The sequence below is a fragment of the Heterodontus francisci genome, chromosome 13 (assembly GCF_036365525.1).
Source record: "Heterodontus francisci isolate sHetFra1 chromosome 13, sHetFra1.hap1, whole genome shotgun sequence".
Lineage (NCBI taxonomy): Eukaryota > Metazoa > Chordata > Chondrichthyes > Heterodontiformes > Heterodontidae > Heterodontus > Heterodontus francisci.
Window position 1 is genome coordinate 94,123,225 of NC_090383.1, and position 21,286 is coordinate 94,144,510.

Consider the following 21,286-nt stretch of genomic DNA (forward strand, 5'->3'; position numbering starts at 1 on the left):
GCTGTGAATACTGGATATTTGAAATAAAAATAGAAAATGTTAGAAATGCACAGCAGGTCAGTCTGAATTTCTGCTCTCTCCGTTAACAGAGAAACCTTTCATTCAGAGCATAGATTCTAGATTTTAAAAAAGTCACCTGATTGCTGTGAACAATGGAAATAATGATCAGTAAAAGCCTGTATTCCTGAAACAATTGTTACCTACAAATGGTCATAATCACAGCGTGGTTCACTTTGGGACTTCAAGATGGATTGAGCACTTGGTGCACCACTTTAAAACGCTTATGCTGTTTTTATAATACAGCAAGCTGTCAACAACAGCTTTGACCTTAGCATCAGTTCTATAATTTTAATAAGGTGCAGCCAGTGCCTCCAGAAGCATAGCACCACCAGCAAGCGAAAATGGCTGCCAAGTAGCCTGAGCTGCAGCAGGCTATCAGTTTTCTGGTTACATTTGGTCCAAGTGCACCTCAATACCAATATAGTGTGGAGAGGTCAGCCTATGACCAGAACTCAGATGTCAAATGTGCAATCAGTCCCAGAAATTATGGGGGTGGATTGCTATGGGGGTAGAGTATAAACTAAGAATTTGGTCTCCCAATCTGTTGGGAGGTGGCCAGAGTGAGAGCAATGACCACCTAGAGGAGGCAGTGAGGAACTCATTCCAATTTGCAGGTCACCCCTAATTTGCATGGTTGAGGTAGTTGCCAGTGAAAAATGCACTATCAGTAGCTCGCCATCTAGGAAATGGGAAAATCAGGCTCTTAAGGGACTGCAACAGCTTAAAGAAGAGGTGCATTTTTGTGATCAAAGCAGGGAAGCAAAACTGTAGAGCTGCACTAAGGTGACTGGGGACAAGAAGTGTTCCAGTGGGACCCCAAGGTTTTCACTTACAGCTGTGGAAATGCTGATGGAGCAATTTCAGAATCGAGTGGAAATTCTCTTACCCGCAGATAGTCAGAAAATGCCAAGGAAAATTGGTGAAGTGGAATGGCAAGAAGTGACACAACTTGTGAATAAGGTCAGCATTATCTCAAAGAGCTGGCTGCAGTGCAGAAAGAAATTTAATGATTGCATCAAACAAGCAGAGGAATAGAGGCACAATTCATTACTTGTATACAAACAAATATAAATCACTTGCTTACAAATAATCAACACTGTATAGCAGCTGAGGCAATTGACTGGGAACTCAGGAAATGTTCATTCAAACAGATTTTTATTCAATCAACTTGCACACAAATAGGCTCGACTGTACATCCAAGCATCTACATACCATGTGTACTACAGTATGGGGTTATAACTGTATTGTCTGAATAATGCACTTTCTTTGTCAAAACTCTAATTATCACAGTTTTTACATCAACGGTTAAATTAATTAATGTCATTCAAATTTTTGAAACAAATGAGCTGTGCCAAAAAAGTCATTAAAAATAAATTAGCTTTTTCCATTCTACAAAGAACAGCTGGATATCTCTTCCAGTCAACTGCCCTAAAGATGGGTTCTAAGTGAAGCACTTAGTACAGTACACCAACCATGTATATATAATCTGTAATCAAATAGCATGCAATAAAATGCAAGACTTCAAAGTTTTCCCTCTGATAAGCCAGATATGAGTTATTGATCATTTTATAGCCAATCTATCGCTCATCACTTGCCTACACCCTTTCAGTTTAAACTTTTCTTGTTTTTCTCTAATTTACCACTACTGTAATAATCATTGTTCCTCTCTTTTTCCTTCTAAGCCTCAAATTCCATTTCACTTGCTCTTCCGCTCATGGCATTTTACTGTCAAAATCATTGCCTAACCATTAAAGGTGTTAGCTGTGGCTCTGTGGTAGTATTCTCACCTTTGAGTCAGAAGGTCATGGCTTCAATTTCCAATTCAGAGACTTTAATCTAGACTGACACTCCAGTGCACTTGCAGTATCACAGAGCGGGACCCTCTCATAACTCAATTTCTGATCTCACAACTAGCTTGGCCAAACTGATTCCTTTTCATTTGGATCTGTCCACCTGTTCTTTAAAACTATCTCCATTAACTACTCAAAAAGCGTACCAGTGAACACTCTATCGTCGGTACTGAGGGATTGCTTCACTGTCGGAGCTGTCGTCTTTCAGATTAGACATTAAATCGAGGGCTCGCCTGGCCTCTCAAGTGGACATAAAAAATCTCATGGCTGTCTTTTGAAAAAGAGCAAGGAAGTTTTCCCAATGTCCTGGTCAATATTTATCCCCCAACCAACATCAGTAAAACAAATTATCTGGTCATTATCACGTTGCTAATATGGGAAATTGCTGTGTGCAAATTGCCTGCCATATTTGCTATATTACAACAGTAACTACACTTCAAAAGTACAGGATGTTTATAAAGTCCTTGACCAACTCTAAACTTTAATATTTTTGGATGCACACATGATCGAAGCAAACTGTATTTGGTATATGAAAGCATAATACATCCATTTTTAAATGTTAATAGTGCTAATACTGTGTTAATGATGCCAAAGCTGATTGAAAATAGTGACAGCAGAAGAAAAAGTGAACCGTTGGAAAATTGAATTGAACAATGTATCACAAAAGATGGTGGTTATGTTGAAGCCTAGAAATTTGAACTGAATTGTGTTAAAACTTTATGAATTAGTCATTTGGTAGTCCAGAACTTGAGTCTTGCTGGAAGTAGAGACATGTTGTCGAAGCTTTTCGTCTTGCACTCGTTAGCACAATCTGCAAGAATAACCAATGCAAGGGAAAACAACAACTTATACTGTATGAGAAGAGAGTGCGAATTGTTTGGCAAGTGAATTCTGATTGGTAGAGGCGTTGCCATGGAGAATGCACCAGTTTACGGTGACTGATAGTTAACTGCCAAGCTTTGTTTGAAATTTAGACCAGGCAGTTTGACTTTGATTGGTCAAGGCATTGCCCTGAGGAATGAATCAGTGAATGGCTTCACTTATTTTGTTTAGCTGAAATAGGCGCAATGTGTGTGCATGTTCTTTCTGTCTGCATAGAACAGTGCCCTGTGTATTAATATATGTAGCTTCTAGTATGCTTAAATATGCCACAATGTGAGCCCTACTGCCAATCTTAAATTGGTTTGTTAGTGTAATTCCTAGCACACAGGATTATTTAGAAAATGTTGTCTAATTGTGGAATCACATCTAATGTCGGACACTGTGTTTTGAGTTTTGCAAGCATGGGCTGGTTGGGTATGGCCTTGGGTATGGAAAAAAACAGGGAACTACAGACCAGTTAGCCTTACATCAGTAGTGGGAAAATTCCAGAGTCTGTTATAAAGGATGTGGTAGCAGAACACCTGGAAATCATAAATGGGATTGGACAAAGTCAGCATGGGTTCGCAAAAGGGAAATCATGCTTAACAAATCTACTGGAGTTTTTTGAGAATGTAACTAGTAGAATAGATAAGGGAGAACCAGTGGATGTGGTGTATTTGGATTTTCAGAAGGCTTTTGATAAGGTCGCGCATAAGAGGTTAGTGTTCAAAATTAAAGCACATGGGATTGGGGGTAATATGCTGGCATGGATTGAGAATTGGTTGACAGACAGGAAACAGAGAGTAGGAATAAACTGGTCTTTTTCCGGGTGCAGGCAGTGACTAGTGAGGTACTGCAGGGATTAGTGCTTGGGCCCCAGCTAGTCACAATATATATTGATGACTTGAGTGAGGGAACTAAATGCAACATTTCCAAGTTTTCAGATGACACAAAGCTGGGGGGGAATGTGAGCTGTGAGGAGGATGCAAAGAGGCTCCTATGTAATTTGGACAAGTTGGGTGAGTGGGCAAATGCATGGCAGATGCAGTATAACGTGGATAAATGTGAGGTTGTCCACTTTGGTCATAAAAACAGAAATGCAGATTATTATCTGAATGGTGATAGATTGGGAAAAGGGGAGGTGCAAAGAGACCTGGGTGTCCTTGTATACCAGTCGCTGAAAGCAAGTATTCAGGTGTAGCAAGCAGTTAGATAGGGTGCTGCACTAAAGGTTAATACACAAGGTAAGATCACATGGGGGTTAGGGGCAATTTATTAGCTTGGAAAGAGGATTGGCTAACTAACAGAAAACAGAGAGTCTGGATAAATAGGTCTTTTTCTGGTTGGCAAGATGTAACTAGTGGGGTGCCACAAGGTTCAGTCCTCGGGCCCAACTATTTACAATCTATATTAATGACTTGGATGCAGGAATAGAAGGCACGATAGCCAAATTTGCAGATGACACTAAAATAGGTGGGATAGTAAGTTGCAATAAAGAAATAAGAAATTTACAAATGGATATGGATAGGTTGGGTGAATGAGCCAAAATTTGGCAGATGGAGTTTCATGCGGTGGATGCCGCGACATTGAGTAAATTTAAGGAGGAGATAGACAGATTTTTAATTAGTAGTGGGTTGAAGGGTTATGGAGAACGGGCAGGAAAGTGGAGTTGAGGCCGAGATGAGAACAGCCATGATCGTACTGAATGGCGGGGCAGGCTTGAGGGGCTGAATTGCCTACTCCTGCTCCTAGTTCTTATGTTCTTATATTAGGAACGCGAGTGGTATGTTGGCCTTCATTGCAAGAGGATTTGAGTACAGGAGCAAGGATGGCTTACTGCAGTTATACAGGGCCTTGGTGAGACCACATCTGGAGTATTGTGTGCAGTTTTGATCTCCTTATCTGAGGAAGGATGTTCTTGCCACGGAAGGAGTACAAAGAAGATTTACGAGGCTGACTCCTGGGATGGCAGGTTTGACATATGAGGAGAGATTGGGTCAACTAGGCCTATCTTCGTTAGAGTTTAGAAGAATGAGAGGGGATCTCATAGAAACCTATAAAATTCGAACAGTACTAGACAGACTAGTTACAGGGAGGATGTTCCCGATGGCTGGGGAGTCCAGAACCAGGGGTCTCAGGATACCGGGTATGCCAGTTAGAACTGAGATGAGAAGAAATTTCTTCACTCAGAGGGTAGTGAACCTGTGGAATTCTCTACCGCAGAAGGCAGTGGAGGTCAAGTTATTAAATATATTCAAGAAGGAGATAGATATATTTCTTATTGCCAAAGGGATCAAGGGATATGGGGAGAAAGCGGGAACAGGGTACTGAATTAGACGATCAGTCATGATTTTTTTTGAATGGCGGACCAGGCCCAAAGGGCTGAATGGCCTACTCCTCCTATTTTCTATGTTTCTATGTACCTTGCTCATTGCAAACAGCGGAAGGGATATGTTGTTTGATATGATCCGTCAGTCTTTGAGACACACAGCCTATATACCTGGCCCTATTTACAAGGTTGTCGATAAGGCCAATCTTATAGCCAGCATGATACAAGGAATATAGGCCGTACGTCCCAAAGACTGGCAGATCATATCAAACAGCAAGTCCCTGCCGCTGTTCGCAACGGGCAAGGTACAGGCCATACCCAACCAGACCATGCTTGCAAAACTCAAAACACAGTGTCCAACATTAGATGTGATTCTGCAATTGGACAACATTTGCTAAATAATCCACAGTGTGCTAAATAGGAATAGAAATTAGGGCGGCACAGTGGCGCAGTGGTTAGCACCGCAGCCTCACAGCTCCAGCGACCCGGGTTCAATTCTGGGTACTGCCTGTGTGGAGTTTGCAAGTTCTCCCTGTGTCTGTGTGGGTTTCCTCCGGGTGCTCCGGTTTCCTCCCACATGCCAAAGACTTGCAGGTTGATATGTAAATTGGCCATTATAAATTGCCCCTAGTATAGGTAGGTGGTCGGGAAATATAGGGACAAGTGGGGATGTGGTAGGAATACGGAATTAGTGTAGAATTAGTATAAATGGGTGGTTGATGGTCGGCACAGACTCGGTGGGCTGAAGGGCCTGTTTCAGTGCTGTATCACTAAACTAAACTAAACTAATTACGCTGACAACCAATTTAAGATTGTCAGTAGGGCTCGCAGTGTGGTGCATTTGTGCATACTGGAAGCTACATATATTAATATACAGCGCCCTGTTCTTTGCAGACAGAAAAAACATGTACAAACATTGCTCCTGTTTCAGCTAAACCAGTTAACTGTCAGTCAGCATAAACTGGTGCATTCTCCATTGCAACACCTCTACCAATCGGAATTCACTTGCCAACTAATCAGCACTCTCTTCTCATACAGTATAAAGTTGTTGTTTTTCCTTACATTGGTTATTCTTGCGGATTGTCCCAATGAGTGCAAGATGAAAAGCTCCAACAACCTGTCTCTATTTTCAGCAATACTTTATGAATTAGCCACAGTTATTAATGTTTAAAATTACAAGGACTTTATAAATACCCTGTACTTCATTGGCTGTAAAGCACTTTGGGATGGCCTAGTAATGATAATAGTTTGTTTTATTTCTTTCGGCTTTTCTCACCTCTCTTCCCCTCCTCTCCTGAAGGTATGGATCTCTTACTTGGATAATCTTTGATAAATATCCAGAGCCCTCTGGCTGTTATTCTTCACCTCAATTCAAACTCGTACCACTGCCGCTGCTCAGTTCAACTAACTCCAAATAGAAGTGGGAGTTGAACATGAGACCATCCTGTAGAGTATGCTTTTCACTGGATAGACTTGCTGAACATTGAAGAGACACCTACCCCTACTTCCTTCAATGTTGGTTCCTTCAGCAAGGTTTCTCAGCAAAGAAAAATTAAGATATAACATGGTTTATAGTCTTCTCCTCAATTCAAAGTAACTTAATTCAAATTATTTGAATTCCCACTTGGCTATTTTATTTGTACTTTTAGACAATTCAGTGTTTTTGTGCAGAAATCAACTTTGATTGATCAGGAATCGTCTGTGAGAATGAATTTTCACATGGTGAGATAGGTTGTTTTATCGCCAATGGAAAATAATTTGTGACTGCCAATGGTCTGGAGAAGTATTTACACAATGGTTTCCTGGGTGACCTTATTTGCACACTCATTGAAGTTGTGATTGATGCAAATCTCGTGAAAACAGGTGTAATTTGTTTGCATGCATGGAAATTAGAGGGCAACCTTTAAAAAAAGCAGTTCTGCCTGAACATTTCAGCAGACTAGGGACAAGCAGGTAAGAAAAGAGCAGTGCTCGGCTCACTCAGTTAACTCTGAGCTTACCCTACTGCATGTCATTTCCATCTCTTCTTGATATAAGAATGCTTACAACAGCAGCAGCTAGAATAGGCAGCCAAGAAAGGTAGTGGGGCATGGCACAGAAAAAGAATGCAGAATTTTTCTGACTCAGACCTCCTCAAGGAAACAGCAAATCTTCCAGGTATCTCACTTGTGTCAACAAGAGGAGATTAGAACTGGCACTGAGTGCCAATTCTCTAGCCCCAGGATTGCAGACCGCTGACACAAAACGTTCAATGACCTCACCAGGGCAGGCAAGGTAGCCCACTCGTCCTTTACTTCCTTGCTGACCCGGAGCAACAAAACTCTTTTCACCCTTTAAAAGGAACACTTGTACAACAGCCACCCCTTATAATTCTCAGTATAAGTTACATGGACTGCATTGCGAGTGTAAAAACAGGAAGCCCAAATCTGCATTGCCATTGGCCCACATTATCATATATTTAAGATAAGCCACCAGGGATATGGCAAGAACATCACGTGAGGAACCAAATAACACAAGGGAACTTGAGGGGGGGGGGAGGAAATTCATCCCCTATATTCACAGAATCACAGATCACAGAATCACAGAATAATACAGTGCAGAAGAGGCCCTTCGGCCCATCGTGTCTGCACCGATGCATTAAAGATACCTGACCTGTCTACCTAATCCCATTTGCCAGCACTTGACCCATAGCCTTGAATGTTATGACGTGCCAAGTGCTCATCCAGGTACTTTTTAAAGGATGTGAGGCAACCTGCATCTACCACCCTCCCAGGCAGGGCATTCCAGACCGTCACCACCCTCTGGGTAAAAAAGTTCTTCCTCAAATCCCCCTTAAACCTCCCGCCCCTCGCCTTAAACTTGTGACCCCTCGTAACTGACCCTTCAACTAAGGGGAACAGCTGCTCCCTATCCACCCTGTCCATGCCCCTCATAATCTTGTACACCTCGATCAGGTCACCCCTCAATCTTCTCTGCTCCAGCGAAAACAACCCAAGCCTATCCAACCTCTCTTCATAGCTTAAATGTTCCATCCCAGGCAACATCCTGGTGAATCGCCTCTGCACCCCCTCCAATGCAATCACATCCTTCCTATAATGTGGCGACCAGAATTGCACACAGTACTCCAGCTGTGGCCTTACCAAAGTTCTGTACAACTCCAACATGACCTCCCTGCTTTTGTAATCTATGCCTCGATTGATAAAGGCAAGTGTCCCATATGCCTTTTTCACCACCCTATTAACCTGCCCTTCTGCCTTCAGAGATCTATGGACAAACACGCCAAGGTCCCTTTGTTCCTCGGAATTTCCCAGTCAGGCCATTCATTGAATACTTCCGTGTCACATTACTCCTTCCAAAGTGTATCACCTCACACTTTTCAGCGTTAAATTCCATCTGCCACTTTTCTGCCCATTTGACCATCCTGTCTATATCTTCCTGTAACCTAAGACACTCCACCTCACTGTTAACCACTCGGCCAATCTTTGTGTCATCCGCGAACTTACTGATCCTACCCCCCACATAGTCATCTCTGTCGCTAATATAAATGACAAACAATAGGGGACCCAGCACAGATCCCTGTGGTACGCCACTGGACACTGGCTTCCAGTCACTAAAACAGCTGTCTGTCATCACTCTCTGTCTCCTACAGCTAAGCCAATTTTGAATCCACCTTATCAAGTTACCTTGTATCCCATGTGCATTTGCTTTCTTGATAGGTCTCCCATGTGGGACCTTGTCAAAGGCTTTGCTGAAATCTATGTATATTCCCTAATATATTTGGCTCATGTATAAGAGACTTCTAATAAAACTAGGGAATCTGGGATAAACATAGGATTGGCTAAGATGATCAATAATAATATTAAGAAATAAAGAATGTTTTATGAAAGATACAGGCCTAGAAATTAATTTAGATCAGTTTTGAAGCACCAAATAGAGGTTGAGAATGATGGAGGTCTAGGGATTGTGACAAATTAGTCCTCGGGCCTCATCTACGTAATCATGGCAAGCTACCAGAGCCTAGGCCCTTCCACAGGCAGCTTACCCAACTGAAGAATTCATTCTTGGGCAGCCTGCTTTGCTAGCAATGGACCTCATGAAAGTTCCAGGTGGAGAACAGCAGTGAACTAATGTCACCTGCAGGGATGTTATGGACCCAGGTGAAGCACTACTGCTCCTCTTGATTTCTTGTCAAAAATATTAATTAAACTTACTCTTTTGGTATTGACCATTGACTAGGCTGTATCCACATCCAGAAAACCTGAGCAGATCAAACTCCGCTCAGTGTAGCCCAACATGGCTTCTGCCTGGGGGGCTAAAGCCTGTTTTAAGCGGCCACCCTGGATGTTTGAAAAATGCCTGATCTGGATTTGGCTTGGGACAATTTCAGGCATCCTTGGTTTGCAGGACTTTGGGCTCCAGAATTGCACCTTGTTGTGACCATAAAATAGGCACAACGCTGTCCAATTTCTATTCCATAGAGTGCTGAGTGGAGTACCCAGGGATTAGTGGTTGGATTCTTTTTGTTTCTGATCTACTTAAATGGCTTGAATGCAGCTTCTTAAATTTGCAAATTAAAAGGAGAGCAGGAAGAACATAAGAAATAGGAGCAGGACTAGGCCATACAGCCCCTTGGGCCTGCTCTGCCATTCAATAAGGTCATGGCAGAATTTTTACATCAGCACCACTTTCCCATATCCCCTGATTTTCTTAGTGCCCAAAAATCTATACTCATTGACTACTGAGCATCCACAGCTCTCTGGGGTAGAGAATTCCAGTGGTTCACAACCTTTGCGTGCAGATGTTTGTCCTCATCTCAGTCCTAAATGGCCAATCACTTACCCTGAGACTATGATCCCTGGACTAGACTCTTCAACCAGGGGAACTAGCCTCTCAGCATCTGACCTGTCAAGCCCTCTATGAATTTTATATGTTTCAATAAGATTGCATCTCATTCTTCTAAACTCCAAAGTATATAAGCCCATTTTAATCAATCTCTCCTGATAGGACAGCCCTCTCATCAGAGGAATAAAGGAGAGATGATGCAGTTAACAATTTACAGAAGGATTTAGATCAGATAGTTAATTGGACAGGCAAAAATGACAAATGGAATTTAATTGCAACAAATGTAAATTATTCCATGTTGAGCCACATAAATGAAGGGAATGCAGTCAACACAAAACACCTATGAGAAATGGTAGACTTGATGGGCTGAATTTTATAAACCCCCGATGTAGGGGGTTGTGTGGGGGGGTCACCACGGGCCTTGACGCCGGGAAGGCCCTGCCACATTTTACTGGCGGCAGCGAGGCCACATGGCGGCCTCCCCGCCCCACGGCGACGGAGACTTTATTTAAATATGTTAATTACATTAAAATTAATGAATAATGACTTACCTTGCAGCGGCGACCGTCCCACGCCAATATTCCAGCTGGTTGCCGGAAGTCCCGTGCCTTCGGATCTCTGTTCAGATATCCGAGGCGTAACTTTGGTGGGGAGGGGGGAGGAGTGAAATTTTCAGGTCGGTGGGGAGAATGGCAAAAACTTATGTGATTGGTGGAGGGGATGTTGGGAAGGGGTTGAAGGGTAAAGTGGAGAAAGTTCGGTGGTGGGGGGGGAGGTCGGAATCTAATGTTTAATTTTTTTGGCTGGAAAGACTATTTAGATATTGAGCACTCATTGTGGGGATGGGAGAAGGGGGATTTAAACTGATAATAAAGTTTCCGCCTTGATGTTTTCACACCTGTCACTTTAAAAATTTAAATTAAACTGCAGGGCTTGAAGCCCTTTAAAAATGGTGCCGGTGTCTGCGCGGTGGCTCCGGACGCCAGTGCCAGGGCGAAGCGCCTGCCTCTCTACGTCATCGGAGGCGAGTGCTCCACCCACTCCATGTAAATGAGCCACCACGCGAAATATGGCGGCAGCTCTGCAGCGCACGTCTCGTGCATACGCCCCACTCTTTTTGAAGCTCGCTGCCATTCAGCCCAGTAATTCCAATATCATCTCTTGACTATCATATGTCTCAGGGCTCTTTTTTGATTTAGTGCCTGGCCTGGCCGTTGCCTTTCCACTCATCTCCCAGCTCCTACATTCTATGTTTCTTCTTTTACCTTCACCGATAAACCAGCAATTTCGTTCCAAAAGAATTTGTATTATCTAAGTGCTCATTGTGCTTTTGGAACCAAAATTCCAGTTTACCAGTGAAGATAAGAGGGAAATATCCCACTCCTGTTACTCAAATTAGCAGCAGTCAGAATATACAATTCTCAGCTGTTTTCACTATGTTTTAACCCTTCCTAACTAACCTTTCTCATAACCCTCACACCCTAGTCTTTTTCAAAAAACAACCTGCAACCCAATCGACTTGACAGTCTGAGGTGCAAGAGAGCCAGTAGGTAATCTACAAAGGCTGAAGCAATCAGAATAGCCAAGGGCCAGGCTGGACACCATCAAGGCATTGACCTAAGAGCAAGTGAAAATCATTACCAGTGGAGAAGTCTGGAGTCAGTAAATAGGAGGCAGAACGGCCTGGCCCAATGATACAGCACCGCCATCAGGACTGGGGATGCCTTTATTATGGTTTTGGAACATGGGTGAGAGAGTGGAAGAGAACAGGAATGGGTAATGATGGAGTAAACAGGTGCAGTAGGTGAGAAATGACAATGGATTAGAGGTGGGGAGCAAGGCAAAAAGGCTGACAGTAGGAGAGAGCATTGAGTGCAAGCTTCACTATGCTGGGAAACTGACAAACGTAATAAAGTAATCTGTGTGGGCCTGGCTGTCTGTCCTCCAGTTGCCTGCCCACATGTGACCATGCTTCTCCTCCTTCGGATGTGCTCAGACATAGCGAGAGAGATCGGGACCACAGCTGCAGTGAGGCACACAGTGAATTAGATAGAGGATAAGAGCTGCAGGATAAAGCAGCCAAGGAGATGTGGGAACAATTGGAGAATACACTGCAGCTGAAAGAGAGAAGCCTGAACCAGCAGCCCGCATCATGCTCCCTGGAGTTCTGTAGGGAAAGGATGCGCTAGGACTGGAAGTGGAGTGTTGGCATATACAAACACACGAAAGTAACAGGCAGGAAAAGACCAGATTGTCCATCAAGTTTGTCCCGCATTTACGATGACTCTAGCATCATGACTAGACACTTTCCACGATCCCCTGCCCACCTTCCCTTCCCCCCATCCTCCAGCCATACCTCGCAGAAGTAAAAATACCGAGAAAAACCCAGAGCCAATAATGGAAAAAAATACTCTGGACAATTACTCTCCAACCACAATTCCTCCTCCCCCACACCTCCTCCCAGGCGATCGGATATGGAGAATGGAGTTTAGAAACATAGGAGGAAATCTTGGAGTGTAGGGGGCAAGTGACACACACTTATTCCTGGGTCGGGTCAGCAGTAGGGAAAGAGCATGGACAGTGTGAGGTGGAGGCAGGAGCAGCCTGTAACAGGAAGAAGTAGAGGAGTATGTACTGGTGGTTACAGTCAGGTGGCAAGCAGCAGTAGGAGGGAGCAGATAGGGAGAGGAAAATATGAGCATTTAGAGAGGATAGAGATGGAAGAGGTGGCTAGAGAGAGTGGTGGAGCATGGGTATCAGCGATGGTTTGGGGTGGCACGAGGCAAGAGGAGAGAAAGGGGACAGACATGATTGATGTCAGGATGGCAAGAGGTAGCAGGAGGGAGCAGGGATAGAGATGAGAAGTGCCAGTGATTGAGCAGAAATGAACAAGAGTGGTGGGGAGAAAAAAGTGAGCAGGAGCCAGCTTTAAGTTTCTTAAGCACTTAATAAAAATATATTTGATAACCAAAATATTAATTACTAATATTTTCAGAGCACTAAGAAAGTTAAGGCCAGTCCCCACGCATAATGGAGTCTGAGTGGAGGGGAAGGACAGAGGGTAGCAGTATGATTTTACGTGGGAATACCACCTGCATAGTATGTTAATTTGATCCCCATTTTAAATGGTAGTTGGCTATAAGTTTCTTCAGCACTCTGGGAGTAACTTTCACTTTGGTGATTGTGTAAAATGGGTGAGATCGGATCAGCTGCCCATTATGCACCTTCTTTATTTTCAATTCCATGAAGTTCCTCGGTAAACACTATTATTAGCTGCTTGTTAGTTCTTTGGGGAGAGACAGCAGCTCAGACAGAGAGAAAAGGTAAGTAGAGCTCCTGTTCATAGAGTTATTGGAGTCATTACAGCACAGAAGGAGGCCATTCGGTCCATTGAATCCACTTTGCGAATTCAAAAACAAACACATTGTCGTAAAGATCTGCGAAAGCTAATTATCCCCTGCAGGGCATAAAGAGAAGTATTAATTCTTTATTTTTCTGGAAATCAATCAAAAAATATTTGCTTTACTATGTCTGAGCATGTCTTTATTTCTAAATGTTTTCACTGGAAATATGAACCCCAATATTCTTTGCTCCTACCCTTTGGCTGGGTACAGGACAGTTAGAATGCACTGAAATGCTCTGCACCTGACCTATCTGATATGCCTCTAAATTTGATGCTCTGGCTCATTAGTATGGCAGAGTCTCATCCCCCAGGAGTCAGGTTTTGAGGTACTGCAGAACACCTGCCCCTCAGCCTAGTATCTTCAGGCTGCTGTTGGAAAAAAAAGATCAGAGGCACCAGATACAAAGATTCAGTGAAATTCAGACCCATGGAATTTATATGTGGCAAAAGAAAAAGATCACCTGTCAAAAATAATTAGCCATACTCAGCTCACTCTAAAGTGAGCAACCCTTTAGTAACATCAAGCGTACATGCTCATCTCTTATAAGGTTTGTTTAAAACCAGATTAAAACATCTTAGTTCTTCATAGCTATCATAAAATTGAAGGTCGAATCCTCTTATTAGATCAACTCTTACAAATCTTCTGTCAAGATTTGTGGGATTTGTTTTGATGTTTTTATTGAAGTACAATCTTCAAGGCTGGCTGAGTGAAATTACTGAACCTGACGTGCAAGAGACGTAAATCAGTAACAGTAAAAATGCTCATCAAGATCTGTCGCAGGGGTTCCCTATTCACCTGATGCAACCTCAGCAGAAGATCGGTGGGACCTCCAGAGAAATGGTATAAACAGCTACTTGTGCCATTTCTCCAGGGCTTTTGCTGATGCTGCGGCAGCGGATCAGGAGTATCCCATGTAAATTATCTATCATGGTTATTAACCAGGATAACACAGCAATCTTTTTTATTATGACTGTGCATTAATGCAGCTCCTTTGCAGAATTGTGCTAAGTGCCTCTTCCTGGCTCTGATTGAGTTCTAGCACTCACGGAAACAAATAAGAAGAAAAGGGGACTGGGTGATGCATTGGGTTGGCCTGCTATCCTTTCACATGTGGCATCAAATCCAACCCAGACTAATGGGATTAAAGTCTCCTATCTCTGCCAGCTGTAAGGACATGACAAATGTTAGTTTAGAAGGAATCCATTCAGCTTATCATTCCTGTACTGGTACAACATGGACTGGAATTTTACTCCACCCCAGCGAGCCGGATGGTGGCAGGAGCTGGCTTAAAATTGAGCGGGAGGCTCCGGGAGGCCTTCCTGACCCACTCCCGCCTCTGCCCCACTTTACTTAATGGCCACTTAAAGGCCTTCGCCCACCTCCACGGGACTTTGCCCATGGCAAGCAGGTGTTCGGGAGAGATGGAAGGTCGCCCAGTGAAACCTGGCGGCCTCTCAGCGCACTGGGGTGGGTGGGGGGGATCCAGACAAACAGGCACAGGTGCCCGATTGAGGGCCGCCCCCACTTCCCCAACCACCCCCAGGACCCAAGATGACCCCGCTTCCCCCCCACACGACCACCCTTGCCTCGCCAGGACACAACCAATCACACCGGCGAAACAAACCAAACTTACCTGTAGTTCTGCCTCCATGTCCTCGGCTGAGCCGCAGTCCCAGCAGTGGCCACCATTCCTGGTGACGCTGCTGGGACTATGAGCTGCTAGCCCGATGATAGGCTGGCAGCTCAATGAGACGGGACTTTCTCCCTCAAGCTGGTGGAATTCCCGCCTCGTAACAGTTAAAGCCCCGGGACCCGTAAAATGTGGGTCGGATCCCTGGGCTGGGCAGAAGCGAGGTCGCCACTGACTTTTCGTCGGTGGCCAGTTCCCATCCGCCCGACGTAAAATCCAGCCTATGAATTGAATCTCAATCCCGTTCTTAGAAGACAAGGGCCTGCAAAAAAAAAAAATGAATGCCCATAGTACAGCACAAATTTGCACTAAAAATGCAGCTGTATGAAATATTTAGATGAGCACTTGAAATGCCATAATATACAAGGCTACAGGCCAAGTGCGGGGAAATGGGATTAGTTAGGACAGGTGCTTGATGATCAGCATAGGCTCGTTGGGCCAAAGGGCCTGTTTCTGTGCTGTAAAACTCTATGACTCTATGACTAAAATGTCTCACTGGTGCAGTAGTTGGTGCTGTTATGAGGTTGGAGTTAAGGTATCGGCAGAGTATAAGGAGCTTCGCTCTGCACTTGGTTGTGGAGAAATATAACCTATTGACCACTAGGAGCAACTTTAGAAGCAGGACACAACCCATGCCAAACAAATGTTTGGGGAAAACACATTTACTTATTCTCTCCCCAAGGTAAACCTTGAGCCGAGTAACACTTGAAGCTAATACTGGGTAAACATTTCATACCAAAACAAAAAGAAATGGAACAAAGGATGTTTGGGCAGTATGGGTGCCATTTGCTGTCCAAAATGGTGTTCAGAGCTTGCACACACTTTTGGGGCGAGTCATGCCGGATGCCATATTGATGATGGTGTTAGCCTGTGTGTCGTGAATGGCCTCCAGCAGTATGCAGAGTAGGTAGATCATGACATCAAACAGTATGCAGCGCTGATTTGACACCAGTGGTGCTATTTTGGAGCTCAATGTTCTCGCTAACACCCTCTCTTAACCTCACACAGCTGAACACACAGGAAGGACCTGTCCACCAGTGCTATTTAAAAGGATCAACAATTACTTTAAGGTTAATTGCTGGTTGAGTTATTTTTCTTGTTGCGTTGATTCTACAAGGGTTTGGTGCTTTCTATAGTTGCTTAAAGTTGAAAATGTCTACAGGAAGTGATGTGGCAGGTGCTGAAGGAGGTTTGCTGACTTCAAGGCATCTACACAAGCCAGTTGTTCCCTGACATGGATGCGCTAGAAGTCATTCCCCTTGGAATACAGCATAACTTGGAGAATGAACAGAGGCCATGCAGAGCAGAACAAACTACTGGAAGAGGGAGGAGGATGGGAGAAGGGCTCTCAACAGGAGGCAATATCTGCCTCGGGCATTCCGGGAGCTATTCTCCTACCTGAACCTCAGCAAAAAACAATGTATGAGAAGTCTGCACTTCAGTAAGGCTGTCCTCTCTGAATTCTGCCACCTGTTGCAGCCAGAACTGCAACCTCAGAGCAGGGGAAAGACTACATTGCCAATGGCTGTGAAGGTGACCATGGTGATGAACTATTATGTGCCTGGTTCCTTGCAGGCTGGAGCTGGAGATATTTGCAACATCTTGCAGTTTGTCGTCTGCTGATGCGTGAGCGAAGTCTGAACTTGTATCACAGCAAGCTGACCTTGCATAACAGAAGTCTGAACTTCCCTGCAGCACTTAGACTTCTGGTGGAAGCAGTTTGCCCTGCAGTGGAAGCTGAGACATTGGACTCTGCATCATGGATGGGTTCACAAATGTACTGATGGAGTTGGCCATCACTTACATGCTGGAAAGGATGGGCTTCAAGCTCTGTGCCAAGTTGGTGCTGAACACTTCTATGTTTCTTGACATTGAGCACAGGCTTTCCGACAGGCCTCCCAATGCAACAAGTACTTTGTTATGCATACCCATCAACCTTGTGTATGCTGCCAAATTGAAGTGCTCATCTGAGTCCTTAGCAGCAGAACTCTTGTGTGACCTCGCCCTCCAGCGAGCTGCACCTGCATTATCCTTGCCCCCTTCCTTGTTTACTGACCACTCATTCCCAGTTTCTTGCCACATGTAGATCCTGCCTCTAATCTATCCTCTACATTATGCGCATTGCCAGTATCTGAGCTGGTGACTCCGAGTGTTAAATCAAGTGATGGTGCTGTGTCTTCATCATCACTGTCTTTTTTTGTTTCTCCACTGCCTGGCCAGGTTGCACTTCTTGGGTATCAGAAAGGAGAAAGGCACAGGATAAGGTTGTGGTGCGGGGAGGGGGGCAAGTTAAGAGGTGCATGCTTACACCATCTGCAGCTTGTAAATCAGAGAGATTTTGTGATGTGGGGGAGGTGCAATGTGAGAAGGAAGATTAGGTATGAGGATACTGTGATCTTCGATGGTGTCAGCGCCTCCACTGGCCATGGTCTCAGCAATGGGCTTCTCAATAACGGCCGGCACCATTTCCTCTATGGGAGTCACGATATGCAAGTGCACCTGTCCCTCTCCGGTTAGCCCCTGCTGCCTTCATTTGTGTGCCACCTTGTCCTGCTAGAGGGAGGCAAGTGTGTCAGTGAGTGTTGTACAATCTGTTTGGTTGGTGCGGTTTTCATGGTTGAATAGCTGGCAGCATGTGCAAGTTGTGAGATGTGGGTGTGAGGCTTGCAGAAGTTCTAAGTGAGTGAGGGTGCTGTGTAGCGCATGAATGTTAAGCTACATTCACGGAGAGGACTCAGAGGGCAGAGTTCCAGACCGGTAAGTATAAAAAACTTACCTCGGGGATTCGCGGCCTACATTCACGGAGAAGACTTGGAAGGTGGAGTTCCGGACCTGTAAGTATAAAAAACTTACCTCGGGGATTCACGGCCTACATTCACGGAGAAGACTCGGAGGGCGGAGTTCCAGACCTGTAAGTATAAAAAATTTATCTCGGGGATTCGTGGCCTACATTCACGGAGAAGATTCAGAGGGCGGAGTTCCGGACTGTAAGTATAAAAAATTTATCTCGGGGATTCGTGGCCTACATTCACGGAGAAGATTCAGAGGGCGGAGTTCCGGACTGTAAGTATAAAAAACTTACGTCTGGTAAAAAAAAACTGAAAAGTGACGTCACAGGAAAGCTGTGACCTGATTGGCTGGTAGGGAATTTGAAAATAAAACATTGATAAAAATTGATTAAAACCCTAATTAACTAATTAATAAGTAGAGTAACTAAACCAGAGGGAGGAGATTACTGTATTTAGTCAGCATCTAATATTTATAGTAGGAATCTAGCACTAGGGACCATATCGTTAATTATAACAATTTAGTAAGGATTTAATAAGTATTTATTTTTATTTATTAAATAGTGCTAGAAATGTCAGTTAGAGGGGTGAAGTGCTTCACCTGTGTGATGTGGGAGGTCCGTGACGCTTCCAGCGTTCTGGGCGACTACATCTGCAGGAAGTGTACCCAGTTGCAGCTCCTCACAGACCGCATGGATCAGTTGGAGCGGCAACTGGATGCACTTAGGAGCATGCAGGTGGCAGAAAGTGTCATAGACAGGAGTTTTAGAGAAGTGGTTACACCCAAGGTGCAGGCAGATAGATGGGTGACCGCTAGAAGGGGCAGGCAGTCAGTGCAGGAATCCCCTGTGGCTATCCCCCTCTCTAACAAGTATGCCATTTTGGATACTGTTGGGGGGGAATGGCCTATCAGGGGAAAACAGCAGCAGCCAGAGCAGTGGCACCACGGCTGGCACTGTTGTTCAGCAGGGAGGGACAAAGCACAGAAGAGCAATAGTTATAGGGGACTCTATAGTCAGGGGCACAGATAGGCGCTTCTGTGGATGTGAAAGAGACTCCAGGATGGTATGTTGCCTCCCTGGTGCCAAGGGTCAAGGATGTCTCTGAACTGACAGGGGGCATTCTGAAGGGGGAGGGTGAACAGCCAGAGGTTGTGGTACACATCGGTACCAATGACATAGGCAGGAAGAGGGATGAGGTCCTGCAGGGGGAGTTTAGAGAGTTAGGTAGAAAGTTAAAAGACAGGACCTCTAGGGTTGTAATCTCGGGATTACTCCCTGTGCCACGTGCCAGTGAGGCTAGAAATAGGAAGATAGTGCAGCTAAACACGTGGCTGAACAGCTGGTGCAGAAGGAAGGGTTTCAGATATCTGGACCATTGGGTTCTCTTCAGGGACAGATGGGACCTGTACAAGAAGGACGGGTTGCATCTTCACTGGAGGGGCACAAATATCCTGTCTGCAAGGTTTGCTAGTGTCACTCGGGAGGGTTTAAGCTAGTGTGGCAGGGGGGTGGGAACCAGAGCAGTAGGACAGCAAGTGAAATAAATGAGGGGGAACTAGTAAATAAGGCCAGTAAGACTAAGAGGAAGAGCAGGCAGGGAGATGTTGCGGAGCACAGCGGGACTGGTGGTCTGAAGTGCATTTGTTTCAATGCGAGAAGTATAACAGGTAAGGCAGATGAACTTAGAGCTTGGATTAGTACTTGGAACTATGATGCTATTACAGAGACTTGGTTGAGGGAAGGACAGGATTGGCAGCTAAATGTTCCAGGATTTAGAAGCTTCAGGCGGGATAGAGGGGGATGTAAAAGGGGTGGGGGAGTTGCATTACTGGTTAAGGAGAATATCACAGCTGTACTGCGGGAGGACACCTCGGAGGGATTATGCAGCGAGGCAATATGGTGGAGCTCAGGAAAAGGAAAGGTGCAGTCACGATGTTGGGGGTTTACTACAGGCCTCCCAACAGCCTGCAGGAGGTAGAGGAGCAGATATGGGGATAGATTTTGGAAAGATGTAAAGGTAACAGGGCTGTAGTGGTGGGTGATTTTAACTTCCCCTATATTGATTGGGACTCACTTAGTGCTAGGGGCTTCGATGGGGCAGAATTTGTAAGGAGCATCCAGGAGGGCTTCTTGAAACAATACGTAGATAGTCCAACTAGGGATGGGGCCGTACTGGACCTGGTATTGGGGAATGAGCCCGGCCAGGTGGTCGAGGTTTCAGTAGGGGAGCATTTCGGGAACAGTGACCATAATTCCATAAGTTTTAAGGTACTTGTGGATAAGGATAAGAGTAGTCCTCGGGTGAAGGTGCTAAATTGGGGGAAGGCTAATTATAACAATATTAGGCAGGAACTGAAGAATTTAGATTGGGGACGGCTATTTGAGGGTAAATCAACATCTGACATGTGGGAGTCTTTCAAACGTCAGTTGATTAGAATCCAGGACCAGCATGTTCCTCTGAGGAAGAAGGATAAGTTTGGCAAGTTTCGGGAACCTTGGATAACGTGGGATATTGTGAGCCTCGTCAAAAAGAAAAAGGAAGCATTCGTAAAGGCTGGAAGGCTAGGAACAGACGAATCCCTTGAGGAATATAAAGACAGTGGGAAGGAACTTAAGCATGGAGTCAGGAGGGCTAAAAGGGGTTATGAGAAGTCATTGGCAAACAGGATTAAGGAAAATCCCAAGGCTTTTTATACGTATATAAAGAGCAAGAGGGTAACCAGGGAAAGGGTTGGCCCACTCAAGGACAGAGAAGGGAATCTATGTGTGGAGCCAGAGGAAATGGGCGAGGTACTAAATGAGTACTTTGCATCAGTATTCACCAAGGAGAAGGACTTGGTGGATGATGAGCCTAGGGAAGGGAGTGTAGATAGTCTCAGTCATCTCATTATCAAAAAGGAGGAGGTGTTGGGTGTCTTGCAAAGCATTAAAGTAGATAAGTCCCCAGGGCCTGATGGGATCTACCCCAGAATACTGAGGGAGGCAAGGGAAGAAATTGCTGGGGCCTTGACAGAATGTGAGTTCTGATGAAAGGTCACAGACCTGAAATATTAACTCTGCTTCTCTCTCCACAGATGCTGCCAGGCCCGCTGAGTATTTCCAGCACTTTCTGTTTTTATTTCAGATTTCAGCATCTGCAGTATTTTGCTTTTATTTTAGCCTCCATTGATGTTCAATTTTTGAACTGGTTTGAATTCGAAAAAAGGGCTCTTGATATTGATATTTAAACTTGAATTGCCAGACCAGTGTTTCAACTTGAAACTAAAAAAAACGTCGAAAATTTGATGTGGTTTAAATGTTTGGAATCCTGTAATGACATGCAGATTGTGAAGTGAAGTGGTGTAATAAATGTGGTTTCTTTTTAAATAAAGCAATTTCCCTGGATTCAAGCAAGCGCCTCCTGAGTGAAAACCTTTATTAAAGTGGTACAGAAACTATCCATCAGTACCATCATACCTCATA